Source organism: Phalacrocorax carbo, chromosome 2 (assembly GCF_963921805.1).
Source record: "Phalacrocorax carbo chromosome 2, bPhaCar2.1, whole genome shotgun sequence".
NCBI classification, from domain to species: domain Eukaryota; kingdom Metazoa; phylum Chordata; class Aves; order Suliformes; family Phalacrocoracidae; genus Phalacrocorax; species Phalacrocorax carbo.
The window spans coordinates 8,975,126-9,000,778 of NC_087514.1; the positions used below are offsets into that span (position 1 = coordinate 8,975,126).

The 25,653-nt window shown below is 46.2% G+C and overlaps 1 protein-coding gene across 2 annotated transcripts in view; it reads left to right on the top strand.

Annotated features, from left to right (window-relative positions):
• Positions 1-384: 384 nt before the first annotated feature.
• Positions 385-25,653, top strand: part of ST3GAL1 (ST3 beta-galactoside alpha-2,3-sialyltransferase 1) — an 82,448-nt gene continuing 57,179 nt past the window's right edge. The window contains exons 1-2 of one of the 2 annotated variants that reach the window (XM_064442052.1): positions 385-564; positions 748-838. The gene's annotated coding sequence lies outside the window, so the exon portion shown is untranslated. The remainder of the gene's footprint in view (positions 565-747; positions 839-25,653) is intronic. The other variant, XM_064442051.1, reaches the window with a different exon arrangement.

The following is a 25,653-nucleotide window of genomic DNA, read 5'->3' on the forward strand; positions in this document are numbered from 1 at the left end:
CTCTGGGATCCATACAGCCCAATTCGGATACAGGAGTTGCGGGGGGGTGCGGGGGGTGGGGGGATGAGAACGCAGGCTTTTCTGGGCGCTGACCCTCTAGGGAGGGCTTGTTGGGAGCAGGAATTTCATGCCGGCGCAGCCCAGGGGGAAGTTTGGGTCGGCGGCCGGGACATCCCCGCCCTCCCCACGCCCCCGGGGACGGCCGCGGCCCCGACGGGCTCCGCCGCGCTCCGCCGCGCAGCCCCGGGGGGCGGGCGGGCGGGAGGGAAGGGAAGGGAAGGGAAGGGGGGCCGCCCCGGCACCGCCCTGCCCGGCTCCGAGGAGGAGCCGCCGGGGCCCCCGGCGCCGTCCACGTGGCTGGGGGCGCGCTATATGAGCGGGCAGGAAGGCCTGGCGCGGAGGGGAGGGAGGGACGGGGCGCCCGGAGCCGCTCCGCGGGCAGCGCCGGCGGACGCCGAGGCGGCGGCGGCGGCGGCGGCGGCGGCGGCGGCAGCAGCGGGGACTGACCCACCGCCCTTCCCTGGCCATGGGGCTTGGCGGCCCGCCGGCCCCCCGCGCCCCGCCGTGAGTACCGCGGGACCCCCCACCCCGCCGCCACCCCCTTCTTCCTCCTCCTCCTGCCGCCTCTTCGCTTACCTGCAAATCCTCCCGCTACCCGCCGCTGCAGAAGGCGCGGCGGGAGCCTCCCCCTCCCTTCCAGTGCCTCATTCGGCTGTTAAGTTCTTTTTATTTTTATTTTTTTTAAAGTATTATTAATATTACTTAGAAGCAGGGGGTGGCCCCGGCGCGGGCGGAGCTGGCAGCGTCCTCCGGCGGGTGCCCCGGCGCTCCCGAGCGGGTAAGCTTCGCCCCATCCAGCCGGGATCTCCCCGGCGCCGGGGGGCAGAGGGGGGCTGCGGCTGCAGGGGTGGGCGCCGGGGCGAGGCGCGGCTCCGCGCGGTGCGGGGGGACGCGCCCCGCAGGCTGCCCCGCGGCATCCCCCGCTCCACCGGGGACCGGGTCTGCCCCGTGCCCTGCGTGGAGGGGCCGCTCCGCTGCAGGGTGGGCGCTGGCAGGCGGGGAGCAGCCGGAGGGACCGGCCCGGCGGAGTCCTGATTTTTTTTGTGTTTATTTTTCTCCCCCTTGGGTAGGCTGTGGGGGGAGAGAGGAAAGCCAGCATTACTCCCTTAGAGGGGAAAAAAAGCAGACTAGCGGTCTTAGGTACCCGCTCGCACATCTCTGCTTGGAGAATTAATTTCCATTGGAGTATAAATAACTAATCTTCGAGGTCAGCAGTTTAGTTGTTGGCTGTGCTTTTATTACACTTCATATATTTGTCTCTATAGCAAGCATACATCCCAGGTCCTCGCTGTGATTAATTTTAATCTTGGCATAAATGAAAACAAACTGGTAAAAAAAATGCCTTGATGCGTATTTACTCATTTGAGACACACAAGATTTTTCAACTCTTTGTAACGGTAGGGCTCGTATGTATCCAATACGCTGAAATAACTCATTGTATACATAATTGTAAGTCTGAATTATATATTTGCCCACTGGGCACACATGTTAAAGGAAAAACCTCCCTAATTATGGATCTTGCAGAGAGATTGGAAGGGTGACAAAGCCCTTGTAATCTTTTGGGTCAATTTTCATAAGCTCCAAAAGCTCTTTTTGAAAAGGAAATTAAATTTCAGTGTGGAAAGGGGACAGGAAATTCAAGGATATAAAAAAGAAAGTCCCTATTCTACTTTGATCCTGTTCTCAGGAGTTCATTTATGTTGGAGCTCTTCAGTGACAGGAGTAAAAATGAAGAGTTGCCTTTAACTGGACTCTTCCTGCCTCTTGGCAGTTCGGAAGATACTCGATTAGCAGCACACTCCTCCCGTATATTATTTACACGGTTTTAGCTGGAGGGGTGGCTCTGTGTGAAGCATCTGCTTTGAAATATTTGGATCACTACATCCATAGCGTCCCGTGCAGTCTGTGCCAGCCAGTGCCTTCTGCAGCTGATATGTTCACCCCTCCTTGATTTTTACCGCTCGATCCAAAGCTGGTGGTGCTTTGCCCGCTGTTCGTAATGCCTCGACAGAGCTGCTCTCATGTTAGGAGAAGTTGCGGTTGGCCCTGGGTGGTCTTTCCTCCTTTTGGCAATGGCACAATGGTTATCTGCAGGGCATGGCTGCGCTTCAGTCCTTTCTGGCCCCATCTGAGAAACTGATAGTTTTTAATCTGTTGAACACATGTTCAGGCAGTGGCTGGGTATAGAGGGAGGGAATGGTTGGATGTAAATAAAAAAAGTGTATTTGCTTATTGTTAAAGGCACTTGTTTTCTTGATTATCCTGGAAACAACAAAACCCCAGCGTAGGTCTACGGTGGACTTGGCGCTCTGTACCTCTGCCAATTTCTCACTTCATTTACTCTGTTTTGGTGCTGCTGTAGGGTAGCATTTCAGTGGCAGCAGGCTTAAATCCTGTGCCTCAACAAAGTCCCGGTCTACGATCCTGCCAAACCAGCTTTAAAGCTACCACTAGATTTTTAAAGTGCACTTCTGCCTGACACACATTTGTTTTACCTTTCTGTTAGTAGCATGTAAGGGCATAGTCTCCGAAAGAGCAAAAGAAGACAAAAATCCAATTCCTTATTCATTTGGCTCGCTCGCTGGTTGCACAGTCTGATTGTGCAGTGGAGACAGCGAGTTGCCCTGTTTGTATGAATTTTTCACACATCCCAGCCAGAAATGAACTTGCAGCCTTATTTGCAGCTTTTCTTCCCAACTTGATGATATTAATAACGATAACGGCATCTCACTTGAGGAAGGTAGCTTTTAAAGTGAAACATCATTCCGTATAAGAGTTTGTGTCAATTTGCTTTTTTGTTTATGTAAAACTGGGAGTAGTTTGAGGGGAAGTTAGGGTCATGCAGATGGCAGTTCCATGTTCTAGCTTATAACAGCATCTTTTATGCCAAGTGCATTGCAAACGCTACTGTTAAATGATAGCAGTAATACGTTTTTATTAGGAACTTCTTTTAGAAGTATTTTCAAAAGTGTGGTGAAGCAGAAGTGTGCTTTAAAAAGCAACGGAGTAAGAGCAAATCGAGCTTCACAGTAAATTTATAGTGCTGTTAATCCCACCACCTGGTGGAGCTTTTCATGGCACCGGCTGAGGGAACGCTGAATAAGGATGCATTTTTTTGTCTTGTTTCAACACTGTCAGACACTACATGAAGAGTTAACTTTTTTCTCATACCAGACTTAATTAATTTTCTATATCTTCTATATATATTCTACACTTCACAGAAGGCAGCACAGGACTATCAATGTCTCATCTGAAAAAGCACTCCTCTATAGATAGGTGAATCAGTGAAGGAGATAAATTTCTTCCTTCCTGTCCTTGTCTCCCACCTTTCCCCACCTTTCCCCACCTTTCCCCACCTTTCCCCACCTTTCCCCACCTTTCCCCACCTTTCCCCACCTTTCCCCACCTTTCCCCACCTTTCCCCACCTTTCCCCACCTTTCCCCACCTTTCCCCACCTTTCCCCACCTTTCCCCACCTTTCCCCACCTTTCCCCACCTTTCCCCACCTTTCCCCACCTTTCCCCACCTTTCCCCACCTTTCCCCACCTTTCCCCACCTTTCCCCACCTTTCCCCACCTTTCCCCACCTTTCCCCTTCAATATGATGCATAGAGCATGACTAGAACCTGAGCATCCAGATGCTATTAATTTTCACCTAGGACCAATTCTTAAATGGAAGAATAATTTTTAATAGCCAGCCCCTCTTCCAAGATAATCTGATGAAACAGAATCACAGAATGGCAGGGGTTGGAAGGGACCTCTGGAGATCACCTTGTCCAACCCCCCTGCTTGAGCAGGCACACCCAGAGCAGGGGCACAGGAACGCGTCCAGGCGGGGTGTGAATGTCTCCAGGGAAGGGACTCCACAGCCTCCCTGGGCAGCCTGTGCCCCTGCTCTGGCACCTGCACAGGGAAGGAGTTTTTCCTCATATTCATGTGGAACTTCCTGTGATCCAGCTTGTGCCCATTGCCCCTTGGCCTGTCATTGGGTACTATTGAAAAAGAGCCCAGTCCCATTGTCCTGACACCCACCCTTCAGATATTTATAAGCATAGATAAGATTACCCCTCAGTCATCTTTTCTCCAGGCTGAACAAACCCAAGTCTCTCAGCCTTTCCTCACAAGGGAGATGTTCCAGCCCTCTGATCATCTTCATAGCTCTCCGCTAGACTCTTTCCAGTAGTTCCCTGCCTTTCTTGTACTGGTAAGCCCAGAACTGGACTCAGCACTCCAGATGTGGTCTCACTAGGGCAGAGTAGAGGGGGAGGATAACCACCCTTGACCTGCTGGCCACACTCCTTTAAATGCATCCCAGGATACCGTTGGCCTTCTTGGCCACAAGGGCACATTGTTGGCTCATGATCATCCTACTGCTCACCAGCACTCCCAGGTCCTTCTCAACAGAGCCGCTCTGCAGCAGGTCAGCCCCCAGCCTGTACTGGTGCCTGGGGTTGTTCCTCCCCAGGGGCAGGACCTTGCACTTGCTCTTGTTGAATTTCATGAGGTTCCCCTCGGCCCAGCTCTCCAGCCTGTCCAGGTCTCGCTGGATGGCAGCCCAGCCTTCTGGTGTATCAGCCACTCCTCCCAGCTTGGGATCATCAGCCAACTTGCTGAGGTTACACTCTGTCCCTTCATCCAGGTCATTGATGAATATGTTGAACAGGCCTGGACCCAGCACAGACCCCTGGGGAACACCACTAGTGACAGGCCTCCAACCAGACTCTGTACCATTGATTATAGCCCTCTGGGCTCTGAAGTTCAGCCAGTTCTTAATCCACCTCACTGTACACTCATCCAACCCACACTTCCTTAGCTTGCCTATGAGGAGGTTATGGGAGACAGTGTCAAAAGCCTTGCTGAAGTCAACATAAGCAATATCCTCTGCTCTCCCTTCATCTACCCAGCCAGTCACGCCATCACAGAAGGCTATCAGGTTGGTCAAGCATGATCTCCCCTTGGTGAATCCATGCTGACTACATGCCTGCAGGTAGTCAGAAGCAGAAGAAGAGAAGATGACCTCCAGGATGAACTGCTTTATCACCTTTCCAGGGACGTAGGTGAGGCTGACTGGCTTATAGTTTCCCGTGTCCTCCTTCTGCCCTTTTTGAAGATTGGAGTGACATTTGCTTTCCTCCAGTCCTCGGGCACCTCTCCTGTCCTCCATGACCTTTCAAAGATGATGGAGAGTGGCTTAGTGACAGCATCCACCAGCTCCCTCAACACTCATGGCTGCATCCCATCAGGCCCCACGGGTTTGCAAGGATCCAGTATGCATAAGTGATCTCTAACCCAATCCTCAACCAAGGGGAAGTCTTCCTTTCTGCCAATTTTCTCTCACCCCTGGGGCTGAGATGCCTGAGGGCCAGCCTTAGCAGTAAAGACTGAAACAAAGAGGGCATTCAGTAACTCTGCCTTCTCTGCATCCTGCATCACTGAGACACCCACCTCGTTCAGCAGCAGGCCCATGGTTTCCCCAGTCTTCTTTTTACTGCTATTGTATTTGAAGAAGCTCTTCTTGTTATCCTTGACATCCCTTGCCAGGCTTAGTTCCAAGTGGGCCTTGGCCTTCCTCTTTGCATCTCTGCACACCCTGACAACATTCCTATATTCCTCCCAAGTGGCCAGCCCCTTTTTCCACATACTGTGAACCTCCTTCTTCCATTTGAGTTTCTCTAGAAGCTCTTTGCTCATCCATGTGGGTCTCCTGGCTCCTCTGCTTGACTTCTTCCTCCTGGAGATGCACTGATCTTGAGCTTGGAGGAAGTGGTACTTGAATGTTGACCAGCTCTCTGGACCCCGCTACCTTCCAGAGCCCTAGCCCATGGGATTCCTCCTAGCAGGTCTTTGAAGAGGCCAAAGTTGGCTCTTCTGAAGTCCAAGGTTGTAATCCTACTTGCTGCCCTGATTCCACCATGCAGGATCCTGAGCTCCACCATCTCATGGTCACTGTGGCTACCCCCAACTGTCACATCCTCAGACAGACCTTTGCTTTTTAGTATAAGGTCCATCAACATGTCTCACCTTGTTGGCTCCTCTATCACCTGTGTCAGAATTTATCCTCGATGCTCTGCAGGAGCCTCCTGCATTTTGCACACCTCACCTTTCAGTGCAAGCTCAGTTAGCTTTGGACTAATAATTTTGATATAAATATTGCTATAAAATATTTGCTAAACAGCCTGTGTACAGGAGAGAAGCAGCCACAGTTTTCACTGCTCTGAGATTACTAGTATGGGTTAAAACATGGGTGTAAATTCCACTGAATTAGGTAAGATGTGGCAGAGATACTTTTGGCCCTCTCTAAAGAATGCAGTCCTCCCTAACTGCATCAAAACCTGTCGCATTTATGTTACACCTATTAACTGCTAAATGAAAATATAAGTCAGAGGTATGGAATCTAAAAATAACTTTAGGAGTATCTGTCAGCTCATACTTCAGAGCAGAATTACTTAAAACAGTGAGAAACTTCATCGTTCCATACAGGTGTTTCCTGTGCACTGTGATTAATGTAAGAGACACATAGTGCCTGTGTCAGCAGACAACAGACTAATGGAGGCTTTGGCTAGCCTAGGAAGGTTTCATGGCAGGCACAGTACACCTGATCCCACCACTGAGATGGATAAATGCCTTTGCAGTCCATCTGGAACAGGTCTGCATCCCTCTCTGGGCTAGCCTGGTGTTTGAAGATTGATCCAACTCATCTTCCAGTAGGTATCTGTTCTGTATCCCCCTGGAGGTATCTGCTCCAGGGAGCTGTGAATCATGAACCAGGTTCAGGGGTCTTTGCTTCTTAACCATCGTCACCTAGTGTCTTTTGAACTGTGCTGAACTATCTGTACTGGCCTTCTGGAGCTGGTCCAGAAAGGTGTGAGTCTCTGACTCCTTTTGTCATATTTGCGACCTCTGGAAGAAGGTGGCTTTGATGTCTAGGGAATCTCTAGTGGGATCTGAAACCTGCGTTTGGCAGCTGAATTGACCCTGTGGCAGCTATGTGTGCTTACTGGGCACTAACCTTGAAGTTATGAAATGGATAACATTATCAACATAAGTGGCCTCTATTTAGGAGGAAAGTTTGTTGCAGAGAAGTTGCCTCCTGCCTCATATGACTCCTCTTGTTCTGATAAGGGTTCTGGGCCGTCCTGGCTCTCATTAACAGCAGCCACAGAGGAACTGCCATCACCCTTCTGGTCACCTTTCCCACTCTTACCCCACCCTCTTCTGTCCACTGGTGCTGAGCATCCTGTGCTTTGGTTTGTAAGCAGCGAACTCAAGTCACTTCACAGAAAATGTCCTGTAAGGCTTTGAAAAGCTCCTATAAGTCAGGGCTGCACAACACCACAGCTGTGAAATAGACATGGAATGTGGAAAAAAGGGGCCTTGGGGGACAGAGAGCTCTTTTCAAAAGAAACTCCCAATACCGTGGGTAGAAGTTTGCTTTAAAGCATGAGTTAAGATTAGGGGTGTCATCAATTGTAAAGACTGTAGTAATTGTTAAATGTAGTTTTGGGGGGGTGGGGAAAGGACGGTGGAAAGCAATTCGTTCCTGGCTCTGCTGCACTTTGAAGTACTCTCAGTTAAGTTGCTTCATCTGGACGGACTTGTGCGTCCTTCCTCTGGGAGAAGACAACTTGTGCCCTGCGTACGAGATGACAAAGCCTTTGGGCAGAGGCGGGGTGTATTACTTCAGGAAACCTGTAAACCTCATAAAACCACAGCTGTTTCTGTTGGCCGATCATGAGGTATCACAGCGTGCAAAAGAGGCACAACATAAATGGCTGTATTCTGTGTCTGGTGACAAATATTCTTGCTCTAAGGACATCATCACCACAGAGCCTTTTGTTTTTGTAGTAGCTTTTCCGTTTCTTTGGAAGACTTCCTTCCCATCAGTAGTTTTTGATGCAGGCTCAGCCATCCATAGCTTGCAGCCCTGAAGGATTTGGGTGAAGGAGGGAGTGGCTGTGGTCGGACCCCACAGGGTCCAAACATGACCACCTTCACCTTGCTGGTGCCTGACACAGGACTGCTGCTGGCATGGAGGTGACCACCCATATTCTGGGTATCCCTAAAACTCCGCCAAGCCAGATCAGTCCTTATCCATCCCTTTGGAGGATCGCTCTGCAGAGCAACAACCAGCACAGTGAAGCCGAGGTACTAAATTGCTGCAATTTTAAAATGTCTCTGGACTAGATAATTGCTGCTGACATTTTCGCAGGATCAGTGGATATTTTATTTTTTTCTGGCTGTGGTACACCAACACAAACCAAAGGTTGTTCCTTTTAAAGGACACTAACTTATTTCTGGAGGCTGGATCTTCAATCAATGACTTAATCTTACGTATCTGAAATGCTGTGTGTGCTGACACACCACAGTGCTGTACCAGCTCGACAAAAAAAATTAATTCTATCAAATCTGCAAGCTCAGTTACTATGACCCTGCTAGGGAAGTATAAGGCATCACCTCCATTTTTTTTTTAAGTAGGAATCAGGTTCCCTATCTCCAGATCAAATTCGATGCACAATGCACATGTCCAGATCTGGATTTTTTTCTACGGTACCTGCTTACATCCTGCATGCAAAATCATAGATCTAATTGGAAGATGTCATCTGAACATTTGGGTTGAAACATACTGGTTTGAGTCCTGCAGTCAGTCCTTTGGGATTAGTCTTGAAGCAGAGACCTGTGTTACTTCATCCTGAAAGTTCGACAGTCATATGTAAAGAGCACAGTGTAGGGCCTGCAACTTCAACAGGAGCTGACCTTACAGCATTTGTCGCTTTTATCACAGAATCACAGAATGGCGGGGGTTGGAAGGGACCTCTGGAGATCGTCTTGTCCAACCCCACTGCTTGAGCAGGCACACCCAGAGCAGGGGGCACAGGAACGCGTCCAGGTGGGGTTTGCATGTCTCCAAGGAAGGGACTCCACAGCCTCCCTGGGCAGCCTGTGCCACTGCTCTGGCACCTGCACAGGGAAGGGGTTTTTCCTCATATTCATGTGGAACTTCCTGTGATCCAGCTTGTGCCCATTGCCCCTTGGCCTGTCATTGGGCACTATTGAAAAAGAGCCCAGTCCCATTGTCCTGACACCCACCCTTCAGATATTTATAAGCATAGATAAGATTACCCCTCAGTCATCTTTTCTCCAGGCTGAACAAACCCAAGTCTCTCAGCCTTTCCTCACAAGGGAGATGTTCCAGCCCTCTGATCACCTTCATAGCTCTCCGCTGGACTTGCTCAAGCAGTTCCAAATCCTTCTCAAAATGGGGGGCCCAAACCTGGACTCAGTACTCCACATGAGCTCTCATGAGGGCAGAGTAGAGGGGGAGGATAACCACCCTTGACCTGCTGGCCACACTCCTTTAAATGCATCCCAGGATACCGTTGGCCTTCTTGGCCACAAGGGCACATTGTTGGCTCATGATCATCCTACTGCCCACCAGCACTCCCAGGTCCTTCTCAACAGAGCCGCTCTGCAGCAGGTCAGCCCCCAGCCTGTACTGGTGCCTGGGGTTGTTCCTCCCCAGGGGCAGGACCTTGCACTTGCTCTTGTTGAATTTCATGAGGTTCCCCTCGGTCCAGCTCTCCAGCCTGTCCAGGTCTCGCTGGATGGCAGCCCAGCCTTCTGGTGTATCAGCCACTCCTCCCAGCTTGGGATCATCAGCCAACTTGCTGAGGTTACACTCTGTCCCTTCATCCAGGTCATTGATGAATATGTTGAACAGGACTGGACCCAGCACAGACCCCTGGGGAACACCACTAGTGACAGGCCTCCATCCAGACTCTGCTCCACTGATCACGACAATGACAACTTACATTGCATCTGAAGCTGTCAGGGTGTGATAAGGGCATCCATGCCTATATCTTAATTTCTTTTAGTGTGATGGGATATGGTGATGCCTTTTACATGACCTGCCTTTGGGCAGTATATAGGCTGCAGCCTGCATTAGTGCGAGACTTCAGCTATAACAATATTGCTCCATGCATCTAACGCTTTTTCTTACTAGATCTTGATTTAAACCAGTTTGTGCAGATGATCTGACTTAGATTTTTTGGTGACAAAGTTGAGAAAAATACTGGTTTACACTGAATCAAAGAAAACCTTAATTATATAAAGGCAGGTCAAGATAATTATGGTTTTGATCAAGGATGCATTCTTGCTTTTGGGGTTACTTAATTCCAAGTCCATTACAAACTCTCAGGTGGTCAGAATGACTCATTTTGAAAGAGCCAAGAAGAAAGCTTTCCTTCAGAAATGTCAGAATGATTCCTCTGAATTTGATGTGACCTTCATCGACACAGTTTATGTTGGCCAACGGCGGTACTGATATTATACCTGAATTTGGTGTTTTGTTTCTTGTCTCTTTGAGACTATTTTTGTATTGAAGTTATTATTCTTCAGAAGGTTCACCCAACTTTTCTTTTCAGGGGCAATTCTGTGCATTTCAAATAAAGGAAGGTTCTTTCCGGCTTCTTGGCCTAATGCTTATTAGAAGAATTAGAAATCTTCGTTCTTAATCTCTCTTTTCTCTTTCTTCCTCCACATCCTTTGCTTCAGCTAAAACTTGCTCTTGTTGAGAAGCAGTGACTGTATGATCAGGTCTCCTGTGGCTTCACTCTGTCTTGCAAACAGACCTGCTTAATTAAGCCAAATAGTTGGCTTAATTCTAGCCTAAAATTTCATCCTGAAAAGTAAAAATGAGCTTTTGCTTGCCCTGTATCCCATTAACAAAAGTTCAGCATCAAACTTCAAATGTTAATGCTGAGGGCTACCTAATATCTCTGGGTGATCAAGCAGTAGCACCAGTGGAAACACAAAGCAGGTAGATACTAAGTTGGCAGACAGGACATGGAGGCACATACAGTTCAGCAGCTGAGAATGCCATAACCTTTGAAATGAAGTTATGATGAAGTTCTCTCTCATGCTCTGGAGATTATGCTGTAATGGCAACACAGAAATGCAAGGAAAATTGCATTAGCCTTTTTAAAAGGTTAGTAGTTAAACAGACCTTTGCAAAAACTTCTCTTTTTTAGGAAGGCAATATTCAAATGTAAACTGACTGATAAAATATCACATGGAAATCAAAATCTTATTTTATGGTGCTAAGAGGAGGAAAACAGTTTGGAAGGGTAGTGTGGGGATGTTTTATAAATTTGGCAAAAGGCAGCTCCTTTCTTTTTGGGCTGCCAGAAATGCCTGTGGTGTGGCTTACCTGTGTAATTGGGGACCCTGTAATGGATTCACAGGGAGTGCCCAGGCAGGAGGTGCAGCTGTGGGGCCAGAGGATACACCTTTGCTTAAAGATCTCAGGTGGAAAAACTGATCTCCAATGATATTATTCTGCTGGCTGCAGTGCAGCTACATGAGGTGCCCATAGAAATGCAAAGTGTGTGTGAGATACTGACAGCTTCTTCAGAGCTTCAAGGAGAGTTTTCCTATCTCCATTTCTCTCCTTCCTGAGTAGACACTGACATGTCCTTCAGTCCTGCTGTTCTGGCACCCTTCTGTGGTTTTTGTCCCTGTTTTACCTGTGTTCTACCTCTCATCCGTCCTGTTTCCACAACTGCTCCTTGCTACAGGAGAGCAGACTATTTCTGTGGCTCCCACCACTCCCTTACCTCTGCCGTGCTTTGTTCTCTGTGTGCCAAGTCAGAGGGAACCAAGACATAGGGAGGACCGGGGACACTTAAACTTTGCATCTGAGGACAAGCGTGTGGCAGTGGGAGGGCATACTTGTTGCTGAGAACCTGGCGTTGGCTTGGAGAGATGAGCCCTGTTCTGTCTCAGCTCTCTGTTCCAGTCTTGCCAGCTGTAAATGAGAGTGTTTCAGTTTCCTGCAGGTTGAGTTCAACCTGAAAAATGCATGGAGACTCCAGTAAAGTTACAAATGTTGCCCTTTTGACCAACAGCTTGATTTTGAATCAGGAAAGTAATAGGAAATCTTCAACTGCTTGGACAGAAGAGTTTTAGAGATGGGATGGTGGCTTTAGCTGTTCACTGAATGCCACTCCATTGAGTAGTGCAGTCATCAGAGATGTGCAAAAGCAGTGCTGATGCAACAAAAATCACCTATATTTCTGCTTTGTCTACTACAATGAAGTTATCACCGTAGCGCTGCAAGGCTGTGCAATTCGGTGCCTTTTCCATGTGGCTGTTGGTGTGCTGCTTTTCATTGCTTGGTTCCTGAGCCCTTACAGAGAGATATAAAGTGTTATTGACTCACTGTGGCTGTCGCAGCAGATTTCCTGTGAATATTGCAAAAATATGCAAAAATAGATATGCAAAATTAAAAATGGCTTCCGACCAGAAATGGTAGAGGGAAAGCATGTATCGTGGTAACAGGATGCGTGAAATAGCAGCAGCTACACAACCCTGATAAAACTGTGGGGACGCTGGAGCATAGCCGTGCTGCCGTCTCAAATGGCCACTTCATTAGCTTGCTAGGGCAGCGAGATGTATGTGTAGTCTGGGAGACAACCTAATAAAGCAAACCCATTAAAAAGAGTACTGATTACGGTCAAAATTTGCCCCAGGCTACCAGATTAGGTTTGATAGGACTTGTTTAAGTATATATGTAGTTCTGTGCTTTTTTGGCCCCTTTGAGAAACTGGAAGTGTTTCATTCACCGGTAGAATATGTGCACTGTAATATTTGAGGACAGTGGAGAATTGTGATGCATATTCTAGCCTGGGGAAAAATGGGGTGGTTTACATCTCCTACAAGTCAGAATTTCACTCAAGTTACAGGAAATTAGCATGATAGAAATTGAGACACCTACATCTACTTTTTTTTTTTTTTTAATGGTCCTTTAAAATGATGGAAGTTTTCAGAAAAAAAAACATATATTGATCAATATATATGTTGGTCCTCCAAGTGTTTTTGTGAGTTGACACAATGCTTACAGTTCAGACAGTTTAATTACACCAACAAGAGTTGGGTGTAAATGCCAAGTTAAGATGCTGATTTGTGCCCTACCTGGGCTTCTCCTAAAGCTCTGTAACTCTGCTCTGTAAAATGGCCAATGCTTCAAAGAGAAACAAGCCTCGGGCAGCGACATAAGTGGTTGTGAGGCTAAAGAGTGAAGGAGCAGGAGATGGATGCTGGTTGTTGAAAAAAAACAAGGCTGTTAAAAAATACAAGGTGATACAGTAATTGCAGAAGTGCCTAAAACATTTGCCAGTAGCAATGAAACAGAGGACGTTAGAATAAGTTGCTTCTCTGCAAGGCGAGAGTCTCCTGTCAATACCAAGTTGAGTGTAAGTATTGTATTGGCAGAGGATGTTGCTGTGTAACTGCAGTTCATTTTTGGGATATTTTTAATAAGGGAAAAAAATGGAAAAGATGGAAAAGAATTGATAGGTTAGAATTACCATCCCAGCTCGTTTGGAGGGGGGTGTCTGTGTTTCATGCAGCACTGGGCGAAGAGGCTGCTCGTTTCTTCCTCTGCTGCTATCTGACCTGCTGCCAGCATAGGGAAGAGGCTTGTTTATTGTGCTTTGTTTCTGCTGCCTTAAAAGGAGGACATACGCTTTTCTTTTACCTATAAAAGCTCTGGCTGAAGAATGTTATTTAAAGCTAAAATTTTACCAGATTAAGCCAGAAGTGCCCAGTGTGGTCACTGCCTCTATTGTTTCTTGGAGAAGAGCTTCCCCCACCCTAGTTTAGAGAATAGCCCTTTGTCCCTGTGGCTTAAAATACCCAAGTCCTGTCTGTGGGGACTGTCGTCACACTAATTGACCGACAGTCCTAAGAAATTTGCCCCATTTAAAGTAATTACTTTGGAAAAGGGACAGTTGTCCTGTGGGAGCAAGCCTGACCACGAGTTAGATGTTAGTGCAGCAGAAAGCGATCCTTAGATCCTCCTCAGGCAAGCTGTCAGGGGCACACACATCCCAGTTTTCTTATTTTGTCTATGCGTGAATTTCTTAAAGAAGCTTTGCTCAGAATGTCATTTTCCTGATTTATCTTACCACACACAAACTTAGAGGTTCTCTGTGTTTTATGAAAAAACCCAGCACAGCTTCATTTTGGAAAGCTGCGTTTCATCAAGGTGTAACTCTTCCCTGAGGTTGTTCTCAGAACCACCAACCACACTTTTGGCATGTCTCTGAATTTGGAAAATAATGTTATGAGTCTGGCTGTTGTCTGCCAGTAAAAATTTTATGCACTTACTGTCTTGCTTGGAAATTTACTGGCTGTGATACGCAGAAGATACTGGTGTGTGTCCTCAGTGAGGAGCTTCTCATGGAACACGCTGGAGGTGGAACAAGAGACCCTGAGGCAACCTGCTGCCGTTCCTATGGGAGTTTCAGGCTTGCTTGGCAGAGGCGCACATGCCGAGGGTGAGATTACCAGGGTGGGTGTGTAACCCTTCCCACTCTCAGAAGAAACAATCTGGCTTTTCAAGACAGCTCTTCTGTGTGGTGAAACTTGGCACCGTTGAAACAGGTGCTGCCAGTTGCTGTGCTGCTGACATGCTCCTCACTTGAATTTGAAATGTGGCATTCTGCCGTTGGTGCCCGAGGGTCAAGTTGAGGGTAAAACCAGGTGAGACTTGCTTGGTTTGAAAAGCATCTCCTTCACAGTCCCTCACCTCTACAAAGGGAATTGTTCTGAATTTGTCAAAGCTCAGATACTTTTTTTTACTTTTGTATCTAATCAGGTTTCATTTGACAAGTGTATCTTTTAGACATGGAAATTCTGTTATTAGGGCACTGACACATTGCTGAATATTAAAAACCCTCTTGCTTTTATAGCTGTCAGAATCAATCTTTCCAATCTCCCCTTCCAGCTGCCATGCTCTCTTCTGAGCTGATTGCTACTCCTGAGCAGGTGTGGCAGCATCGCTTTGGCTGGCGCTGACAATATTGACTTCCAAGGAAATTAAGGTGATTCCGCGTCTCGGACCAAGTGCTGTGTTTTGTTTTTAATCCTCTCTTCCATCAGTAACAAATGCTGCATGACAGTTTCACCTTTTTCTGAGAGAGAATACGGTCGTGCACAGTAACCTTGAGTATAGACTTGTCATATATAATAAGCTTATTAGGGCTTGATCTGCTCATTACCTGGAGAATATTGAAGGCAAGACCAAAATATCTCACAGAGGCAGAGTGGGTAGCATGCGTCCCTCTGAGTCAGCACAGGGATGTTGCTCAGCACGTGTGTTTGAATCGACTGCTGAAGCTGTCGTCTGCTTAATGAGACTTACAAAGCTTGTGACTCCTCATAATCCTGAAAACACATGGAACTTGTATGAACAGGCTTTTTGATGGCAGTTTCTTACCCAAAGCCAACAGGATTCTTTTCAATCTGATAGCAGACCACTTCTCTTAGAACCACCAGTCATCACTGTCCAAGAGTCCAGTTGATAGTATATAAAGGTAAAATTTTCTTTTTTACAAAGTTATTCTCCCCTTCCTAAAGGCAATTCTTTCATGGGTGGGACAGGCCTTATCAGTCGACTTACAGCTCCTATTGAATTTCAACTTCCTGTCCAAAATTCTTGGGACATGAGTTTGTTACAAGACTTTTTTTTTTTTTCCCTTTCCAAGGCCACAGTGTAAGGGATCCTTGTCAGCCACACATGGTAAAAAGATTTCAGATCTGATGAGTGAACCTTAAGGCATACAGTGGGAACCTGTAGAGTAACTTGGGTGTTGGGAGAGTTAAAATTTGTAGGTTTTTTTTTATGTTTGTTTGGGTTTGTTGGTTTTTTTCTGTTTGTTTGTTTGGGTGTTGGTTTTTTTTTCAGGAGGAGCAGGACAAAGCAACACAGTTGGCATCTAGAATTAAAGGTGTCCTTCAGTCTGCTCAGTAGGCTATTTTGGGAGGCATAAAGGATGAAGCATCATGGCAGAGAGACTAAACTACTCTATATCAAATGAGAATAATATTTATGCAGGCTCATGCTATCATTAGGAGGTAACTTCATAGTTCCCCATGACTTGTAGATTTGTATCTTGATCTTAAATAGGATGGAGATTTAGATCTGAGCCTCTTTCACCAGGATTCTTTAGGTCCACACTCAAACTGGTGTGTTAGCAGGAAGGTACGGCAAACACAATGAATGGCAAAGCCTGTATCCTTTTGGTATAGTTGTACAGTGATGCACAGTTTTATCAAGGTTTTTGACCTTACCTAAATATAAGGAAGGTACTCACTGGCATGTTAGTCTTTTCACTGCCTGACCCTTCAGAGGACATGCTGGCAGGAGAAGGATACAAGTGACTTTCAGATGACATTTTATTCATTCATAAAAATGATGGAATTCCTGTTGAGATGCTTCCTAAGGATGTTACATGCATCTGGCAAGAGCTCTGCTTGCGTTTTCCTTTGATATATGCCCAGAACCAGAGACAGATGCTGTAAATCAAAGTAATTAAATGTGTTGGTTTCTTGTAAAAGATAGTTGCTCTAGTTTATTTCATGGTTCGGGGGTCAGGAGGGATCTTTAAACACAAATTTTCTCTGCCTGTGTAATTTGAAGGTGTTTTTTGTTTGTTTGTTTTATATTTTAATTGCAAGGCTTATTTAATAACTTTGTAGGCAAAGCATTTTGCAATGACAAACATTTTCTGTTGGATGTTATCAGCAGCACGTCCTTCACTCCTCAGTTCAGAGTGCTTTAGGCAGAATGGGAAAGGGACGTGCTGAAGGAGAACCGCTTTGTACTTAGCAGAATTAGAATAAGCCCAGCAAGCACATGGTTTGTGCTTAATTCCAAGAGCCTGAAGCTGATCTCACTCCTACTAATCTCGAAAGGGATTATTCCTGATTTACATCATGCTGAATGAAATCAGAATCTGGCCCTGAAAGCCTATTTGTACTTCAGACATTGTCTCAAGGCAGCTGAGCTGCAAATATAAAAAAGAAGCTTGGCTTCCTGCAGGTTAATTGTTTAAATTTGTCAAGCTAAGTGGACTATAGCTTTTAGCAGGGTTTATATTAAACTAAAGACTCTTTATACAGGTAACTGTTGCAAAAACTCAGGCTAGAATCCATTTACCTCTACTGAACTAATAAAAGATGGTAATCAGAGGACCCTCTTTGGTACAACACAGTGCTCTTTATTTGCATAGTACCTTTCATCTGAGGATATTAAATAACTACTTCATTGCAATTCTGGAAGCTGTTCAGCCAGACAAGTCTCTTTAATAACCTGCAGTGACTCTAGTTGCTAGCAGTGAAGTAAAAATAAGCTAGTACACTAGGTCTCTGGTCCTGAGTGGCATCTGTAAGAAAAGGTTTGCAACCTAGAACAGCGTGAGGCTGTTAGCTGAAAATACTGGGATTTCTGGAGTAAAGTCTATGGCATACCTATCTGCTGTGAAGAAAATTGATCTTTATTAGCACAAGTTCAGCTAGTGATCACTGAGGCAAGTACCAAAGGCAAATGTCCACTTTTGGGGTGGGAAATCACAGGTTGCCTTTAGACCATCATGGCCAACTCCTTTACAAACTGATATACTTCTTGCTTACATCCTGATTGTCTACATGCTCTTTTTAAAGGCTGTGTTTATATCATACCTGTTTGTATCATGATAAAAAGAAAGAGCACCTTTTCACAGGACTGCTCTAAAGGAAACTAGTATGTTATTATATACCCATGCATATTCCTAAATGAACAAGTCACATTTGTCGTTGCTGCAAAGCACAATTTTGGGGTAGTGACACACTTGCACAGTGTTTGAACTACCTAAACACAGACATATAATGTCAGGGAGCAAGGTGGGTGGCCTCATGCGATGGCCTGCCTTATTCCCTTTGAAGATTTTGTTCTTGAATTGTATTGTCAGCTTTGATTTCCCAATAACTGTCTCTTTGCCATGACTATTTGATATGCTCCAAACTTTAAACTACAGTAGTGCTATATAGCAATCAGGGTTGTTAATATTTATAAACACTAAAAGCATGGGGGACATGAGTGACTGAATCAAATGTCTTAATTACTGGCTTTGGGAAGAGACTGTAAAAGGCTGTCTCAGCAGACTAGCAAAGGGAAACGGCTGGGCACATACCAGGTTGTTTAGATGACCATGGAGGGTGCTGCGTTTATGAGCCATAGGGTACATACAGCCCATAACTCACCCGTGTAGTGAAAAAATACTTAATTCTGGGATACTTGTCCAAAAGGCACAGTGAAGGAAGATTTTATTCACACTGGTTCAGTTATCCCATACAAACATCTGCCTCTGCTGTGGAGCTGAGCCACCTTTTCCTGGCTGAAAGTGTGGCTACGTTGTTAAATATATTGAACCAAATTTGATGTACACAGCCATTTGACTGGAGAATACCCTTAATTTTCTTTACAATGAGTAAGAAAGTCTGCTACTTCATCAGAGGCGTAATTTAGCTTTATTGCTAGCTGCTCCCAAGTTGTTAGCCATGACTAATGTAAGCCCTGCCTGTCTATCAGTGGAGACCGGAGGAGCTAATGACTGTATTCCTGGAGAAGAGACTTCATTGATTCAAACTGAAATAGCTGGTGAGCGATGCTGTGAGGAGTTTGCATTAAGAATAAAAGCCTGGTTGTCTGTGCTGGTTTGTCTGAGAAGGGGTTAATTCTTCTCACTGCGGTGCCTGTGGTGGTCAGGGCCCTTTCCAGCTTCCCGCGCTCGCGTCGGCGGGGGGCTGGGGGGGGCGGGGCCACGGCCGGGGCAGCTGACCCCGACTGGCCAGTGGCAGGTTCATTCCACACCATGTGACACCATGGCCGGTATATTAATGGGGCGGTTGGCGCGTGGCGGGGCAGTTGTGGCTTGGGGAATGGCGGTGTTGGATTGGTGGGCGGTGAGTTGTTGGTACTGAAGCACAGCCCTCCTGGCACCCCGACTGCCAGTGCCGGGCTGGATGTTCAAAGGAAACGTCCCCTCTACACACCATGCAACTGATGCTACGTGGAGTTAATGGGTTGCACTGATCACCCGGTGGGCTCGAGTAGGAAACCCCAGTCGCCCAGGAATCTTGGAAGTGATCATGGACTGGCCAGAAGGCAAAGACTTTGGAATATCACTGGAGGAGGTGACACGTGCTGAAGAAGCCCCACTGTATAGCAAACTGCCAGAAAATGAGAAGTGATATGCCCTGTTCACTGATGAGTCCTGTCGCCTTGTGGGAAAGCACCGGAGATGGAAGGCTGCTGTATGGACTCCTACACGACAAGTAGCAGAAACTGCTAAAGGAGAAGGTGAATCGAGCCAGTTTGCAGAGGTAAAGGCCATCCAGCTGGCCTTAGACATCGCTGAACGGGAAAAGTGGCCAGTGCTCTATCTCTATACTGACTCCTGGGTGGTGGCAAATGCCTTGTGAGGCTGGTTACATCAGTGGAAGAAGAGCAACTGGCAGCGCAGGGACAAACCCATCTGGGCTGCCACATTGTGGCAAGATATTGCTGCCCGGGTAGAGATCCTGGTTGTGAAGGTACATCATGTGGATGCTCACGTCCCCAAGAGTCGGGCCACTGAAGAACATCAGAACAACCAGTAGGTAGATCAGGCTGCCAAGATTGTTTTGGTGGTTCATTCCCTTTCCCCCTCCCCGCTCTGGGTTTCACGCCTCTCATTGTTTTCCTTTCTGTTGCATTTTTGTTGTTGTTGTTTAATTTTAATTATTAAACTGTTCTTATCTCAAACCACGAGCTCTCCCCTGTCCCACCAGCGGGGGAGTGAGCGAGCAGCTGTGTTGGGCTGAGTTTCCGGCTAAACTACAACATTGGCTTTGTATAAAGAACCCAGAAAACCATGTAGTGAACTCTTAGTATTTTTCTCTGTTTTCCACAAAAAAACCCATCATTGTTGTCTTTGCAGATCCATGCTTCTCTACTTTTTCTTTATTCTTTATCAACAATCTGGATGAGGGGATTGAGTGCACCCTCAGTAAGTTTGCAGGTGACACCAAGTTGGGTGGGAGTGTTGATCTGCTCAAGAGTAGGAAGGCTCTGCAGAGGGACCTGGACAAGCTGGATGGATGGGCTGAGGCCAACTGTATGAGGTTTAACAAGACCAAGTGCCGGGTCCTGCACTTGGGTCACAACAACCCCATGTAACCCTATAGGCTTGGGGAAGAGTGGCTGGAAAGCTGCCCCGTGGAGAAAGACCTGGGGGTGTTGGTTGACAGGCAGCTGAACATGAGCCAGCAGTGTGCCCAGGTGGCCAAGAAGGCCAATGGCATCCTGGCTTGTATCAGGAATAGTGTGGCCAGCAGGAGCAGGGAGGTGATTGTGCCCCTGTGCTTGCCAGTGGTGAGGCCGCACCTTGATTACTGTGTTCAGTTTTGGGGCCCTCATTACAAGGAAGATGTTGAGCTGCTGGAGCGTGTCCAGAGAAGAGAAATGAGGCTGTTGAAGGGTCTGGAGCACAAGTCTTCTGAGGAGCAGCTGAGGGACCTGGGGTTGTTTAGTCTGGAGAATAGTAGGCTGTCTAAAACTACCTGGAAGGAGGTTTATATTGGATATTAGGAAAAATTTCTTTACTGAAAGGGTGGTCAGACATTGGAACAGGCTGCCCAGAGAGGTGGTTGAGTCACCATCCCTGGAGATGTTCAAAAAACATGGAGACATGGCACTTAGGGACATGGTTTAGTGGTGGACTTGGCAGTGTTAGTTTTATGGTTGGAGTTGATGATCTTAAAGGTCTTTTCCAATCTAAGTGAGTCTACGATTCTGTGATCACCTGATAGAAACCAGCATGAGCGGCACAGCCATGTAAGCAAATGTACAATTTAGTGGTGGAATGAAACCGCCTGGTTAACTCTAATGCTCAGCAAAACTCTCCCCTCCTGCGTCCTCTCCTCTGCGGCAACATGTGCATCAACCTTTGGAGCTTTTGCCTTTTGATTGAATCAAATTGCTCTTAAAATTTTCTCCATTCATATCCGCACTATAGGGTGAGAGACATTTTTTCCCTGTTCATCTCTGCTCTCAACTGGTCCCACTAAGGCTGTTGTCACAGCAGGTGTAGAGGTGGGGAAACTTCCAGATACACCACATGCCAGATATCAACTATACTGCCTTACCGAACCGGTTAATGTTGTTTAGCTGACAATTCTGTAATGTAGGAAAGGCTGCATATTACTGGCCAAGCGCTTCATAATTTTCTGGTATTTCTAAAATGGATGCCAGCACTTGGAAATATTGAGTAATTTTTAATTGAAGGGATATGATTAGTAGGTGATTAGTTTGTGAAGTGCCTTGGATGTATGCTGTGTTGTAGAGACAAGCCATCTGGAGTGAGCCTGTGGTTTAGCTTCTGTAATGAGTACCCATAGACTAGGATGCCAAAACGATCAGCTTTTTTACGTAGATAAAGATCTTGAGTAATTCAATCCATTTTCACAGGTCTAAATGAACTAAAATAGGAACATAATTTGGCCCAAAGTTTTAGTTACATGTTCTTAATTATTAAGCCAGAATCATCAATGCATCTTCCAATATCCTTAATATAACCAGCCACCACAAATCAGACTCTTGAGTTCCTTCCTCTGCCTGCAGCTTTTACCAAATTTGCTGTGGCCAGGATTTTGCCCTGTTTTGCCTGGACAATCACTATGGCTCCTTTAGGTGTTTCTTGTATTTGCTGCTCCTCTAACCTGCAAGCATAGTCCTCTGCCTCTGATCTCGAGGGTAGGCTGGCAGGATATAAGAATCACAGAACAGTTTGGGTTGGAAGGTACCTTTAGAGGTCATCTAGTCCAACCCCCCTGCAGTGAGCAGGGACAGCTTCAACTAGATCTGGTTGCTCAGAGTCCTGTCCAGCCTGACCTTGAAGGTTTCCAGGGATGGGGCATCTACCAGCTCTCTGGGCAACCAGCTGCAGTGGTACTGTCTCACTGGTGGGGGTTACTGGGCAGAAGGAGTCCCATCACAAATCTTAGTTACAAAGCCCTTGGCTTGCATTGCTGCAGGGTACCTGGGCGGTACTGTTACTGGGTACCTGCAACAGTACCGTCTGTGTTGCCAGTCTTGTAGCTGCTGGAATTAATTACTCTAAAATGGAGATTGATTAGCAGTATCACACCAAAATTAATCCTCCCTCTTTCTGAAGTTATCATTACATCTTGCTGAAGTCTGATCAATCATGGTGATGTACAGCATTAAAACTTAATTCTGAAGTGTTGCCCTGTATCCAATGTATCAAGGGGTGTAGGAAGGAGTGAGGGTGACTGGAGGGAGTGACTGGAAGTAGCTAAAAGAAAAAAATCCTTGGGAAGGCTTTGATCCGAAGTTGGATATCTGCACCGAGGGGGGAGTGTACTTCTAGAAGGGCACAGTCTGCATATAAGTAGATGTATTCTATTTGATGTGCCGAGATCAAGGTGTTGGAGCCTTTCACTGCTCATCAGGCCGTCTTATCTTGCATTTTTCCTCACAATTTTTCCCTTGTGTTTAAGAATCATTTTTCCTTCTTGTTCTGTGAAGCATTCTTATGCAAAGCCAACTGTCCTGCAACCAAAGCAGGCAGTTTGTAGCACAACAAGAGCGAAGGGATGCAGTTTTGGCTTTGCATAAAAACACATCACTTGTTTTTCTTTTTTTTTCTTTTTTTTTTTTTCTCCCCAAACTTGAACTTTAATGAATCATTTGATGGAGGGGAGAAAAAAACCCAACTGCTGTGCCCTGTAGATTTTTCCCAGATCCCTGAAGGAATGAGTACTTACAGATTAAAGCCCTTACTGCTTCCTGTGTCATTGTAAAGCAAATAATGAGCAGGACTTGAAAAGCTCTGGTATCTCCTGGTTTGGAGTACCAGCCCCTCTCAGAACATCAAACAATCATGCCAGCACTTTTTCATGGTACCAGATGACTAAATTTCATAGCAGATTCTCCCCCAATTTAATGCTTCTAATGACTATGTGAACAAGACTTAAAATGTAAGCACAAGTTTAAAATCTCAGCTTCAGCATATGAATTTAAACAAGTCTGTACAGGAAGAGTCTGTTGGGAAGGGAAGCATCATAAATTTGCCAAGTTTTCCAGTTTTTATTGCGATTTCCCCAAAGCCATGCAATCCACAACAGACCCAGGAATAAACTGCAGGAACCAGGTTTTTGCTGTAAGCACAGAGAAGCAGCGTGCTCTGAACGCTGGCTTGTGACGAACGAGCCAGTGGTCTCTCTCTCAGCAAGAGGTGAGCCACTTGGTTAATTCCTTTTTTAAACCAGAGAACTGGTTTAAAGTTCTCTGTTTAAGTAAAATTACTTAAAAGAAAAAAAAGTAAAAAATAAAAAGCAGAACTGGACTCATGCTTCAAGCAGCTTCAGGCAGCCAAAGAGGAATGAACTTCAAGTTAAAACCTTGTGTTTCATGTTATTACCTTTTTCTTCTTCCTTTTTCCCCTGCAGTGACAATGTGTCAGCGGATAACAACAGGAAGGGGAACTTTGCCACATGTGGGAATAATAAAAGCTAGCAAGGTCTAGGTGAAGTCCCAAACCACAAGAAAAATGGGAGCATCTCTCTTGCCTTCCAATATATAGGAAAGAAAGATTGAGGCAGGTTTAGATGGAGTATTTGGGCAAGCTAGGCAGGTTTTCCCTACACAAGGTACATCCTGGAGCAGGTGAGGAGATAGATACATACATAGATATATATATACACACACACATATAAAAATATATACAACTATCCGTCCTTGATCAAGGGAAACCACTTCAGGCTGACCGAAATCTGTTATTTATGAAATATCCAGACTATATCTATAACATTCTGCTGGTACAAGCCCGAATCACTGGCCTCCCAACTCCACTTTCCAACAACGTCTGGTAACACTTGGTCCCTCTACCTGCAGTGCCGCTACAGCCACTGCTTTGAAAAGATGGGTTTCAATGACAATATTGACCTGAGATTATTCTTAACTACTGTATAATCACAGGCTGAGCACTGGTGACCTACAGTTTCTGGGAAACAAGATAACATTTACTTTATCTTTGTTCCAACAAGAGTCTGTGATATCATCTCTTATTCTAGCCTTTGAAGGGATGCTGTTTGTAGGGATTAGGTAAACAGAGATTCTGCTTATTTTTAAAGGGAGCAAAGGGGCTTTGGGTGGGACACTGGATTGAAAACAGGGTTTCATTTCTTTGTCTGCCATACAGGAGCTGGGAACTCCTCTTTGGCTGGTGTGGTTTTGCCAGCTATAGACTGTAACTGCTACTTTGCACCTCTCTCAGAGCTTGCCAGGTTTTAATTATAATTTCTTTTCTATCCCTTTCTTAGATGTGTTATCATACTAAAAATTTTTGGAACAGAGCTGGTTGGGTCTGCACAGTACACTGAAGTATTGACAATCCTTAGACATCTCCTGTTGGAAGAGTTGATGTCTTATTCTGTGGGGTAGTCACAGATGCCAAAAGTTTCAAGTAATGAAGACATATGGGGAACCTTTGAATTTGCAGTATAATGAGACTCTGGTAGCATAAATAACACGATGGGCTCTTTTTTTTCTCTAAAGGTTCTCCATATCCCAGGTTGTGCAAACATGACTGATGAGATGTTAAGATGTGCCAGAGTAATATTCCTAGGGACTCCACTGTTGTGGATGGGGAACGGAGAATTTAATGCTTACTTGATCCTAAATACACCTATTTATACAGTAAAAGTGTGCTTCCTTTTGCTGGGCAGGTATTTTATGGTACCTGAGCTCTCAATATACGAGTGTTTTAAGTAAATGTTTTTGGTTTGTAACCTACAGCCTTGAAACCCTTAATACACAAGATGAGAAGAATGAATGTGGCTCATTAATAGCTCTTGATAGGTAGTAGGCATGGTTGCAAATGATAGCACGTGGTTGGCAGTGTGTTGAGGGTACGTGTCCCTCAGCAGGATTTGGTGGCCCTATTTGGTAAAGAGGTGGAACATTCCTGGAGGGGGTATCAAAGTGGGCTGCTGCTGGCTGCCTGCCTGTGAAAGCAGAGGTGAAATCCAGCCGCGATGACCCCCGAGTAGTGAAAGGTACAAGAGGCTGCCCAGAGAAGGTGTGGAGTCACCTTCTCCAGAAATATTCAAAACCTCCCTGGATGCGTTCCTGTGCCCCCTGCTCTGGGTGTGCCTGCTCAAGCAGGGGGTTGGACGAGAAGATCTCCAGAGGTCCCTTCCAACCCCTGCCATTCTGTGAATGGATCAGTCCACATGCACAGTAGTGCCCCATGGGATGATAGTTTGGAGGGCTGCCAGGCCTAAAGTAGCTGCAAAGGTGTCAGCCTTTCAAGGAGAAAACCTTGGTGGGTGGAGGAATTACTGCCATCCAGGCAACTCCATAATCTGGGGTGCCATGTGGACTGAAATTACTCTGGTGCCTACTCAGGGATGTTACTGTAATACTTCACTTGACGTGCAGTAATGGGGAATGGAGGGAACCGCTACCACAGCATTTGTCTTTTCTTCTCTGGCAGAATGAAACCTGGAACAGTGTTATCTCTGTCTTGTCTTGGCCACAGCACTGGGAGGGGGGATGGAGAGGTGGTAGTTGTACCCATGCCAGGGAAGGTGTTTTCAGGTTTGCAGGGCAAACAGTACATTTTGTTCCAACTCCAGTACATTTTGTTCCCAGGTATGCCTTTATTCTTAATTTCTGTGGCTTTTCATGCACTGACAGCCCTGTCCTCCT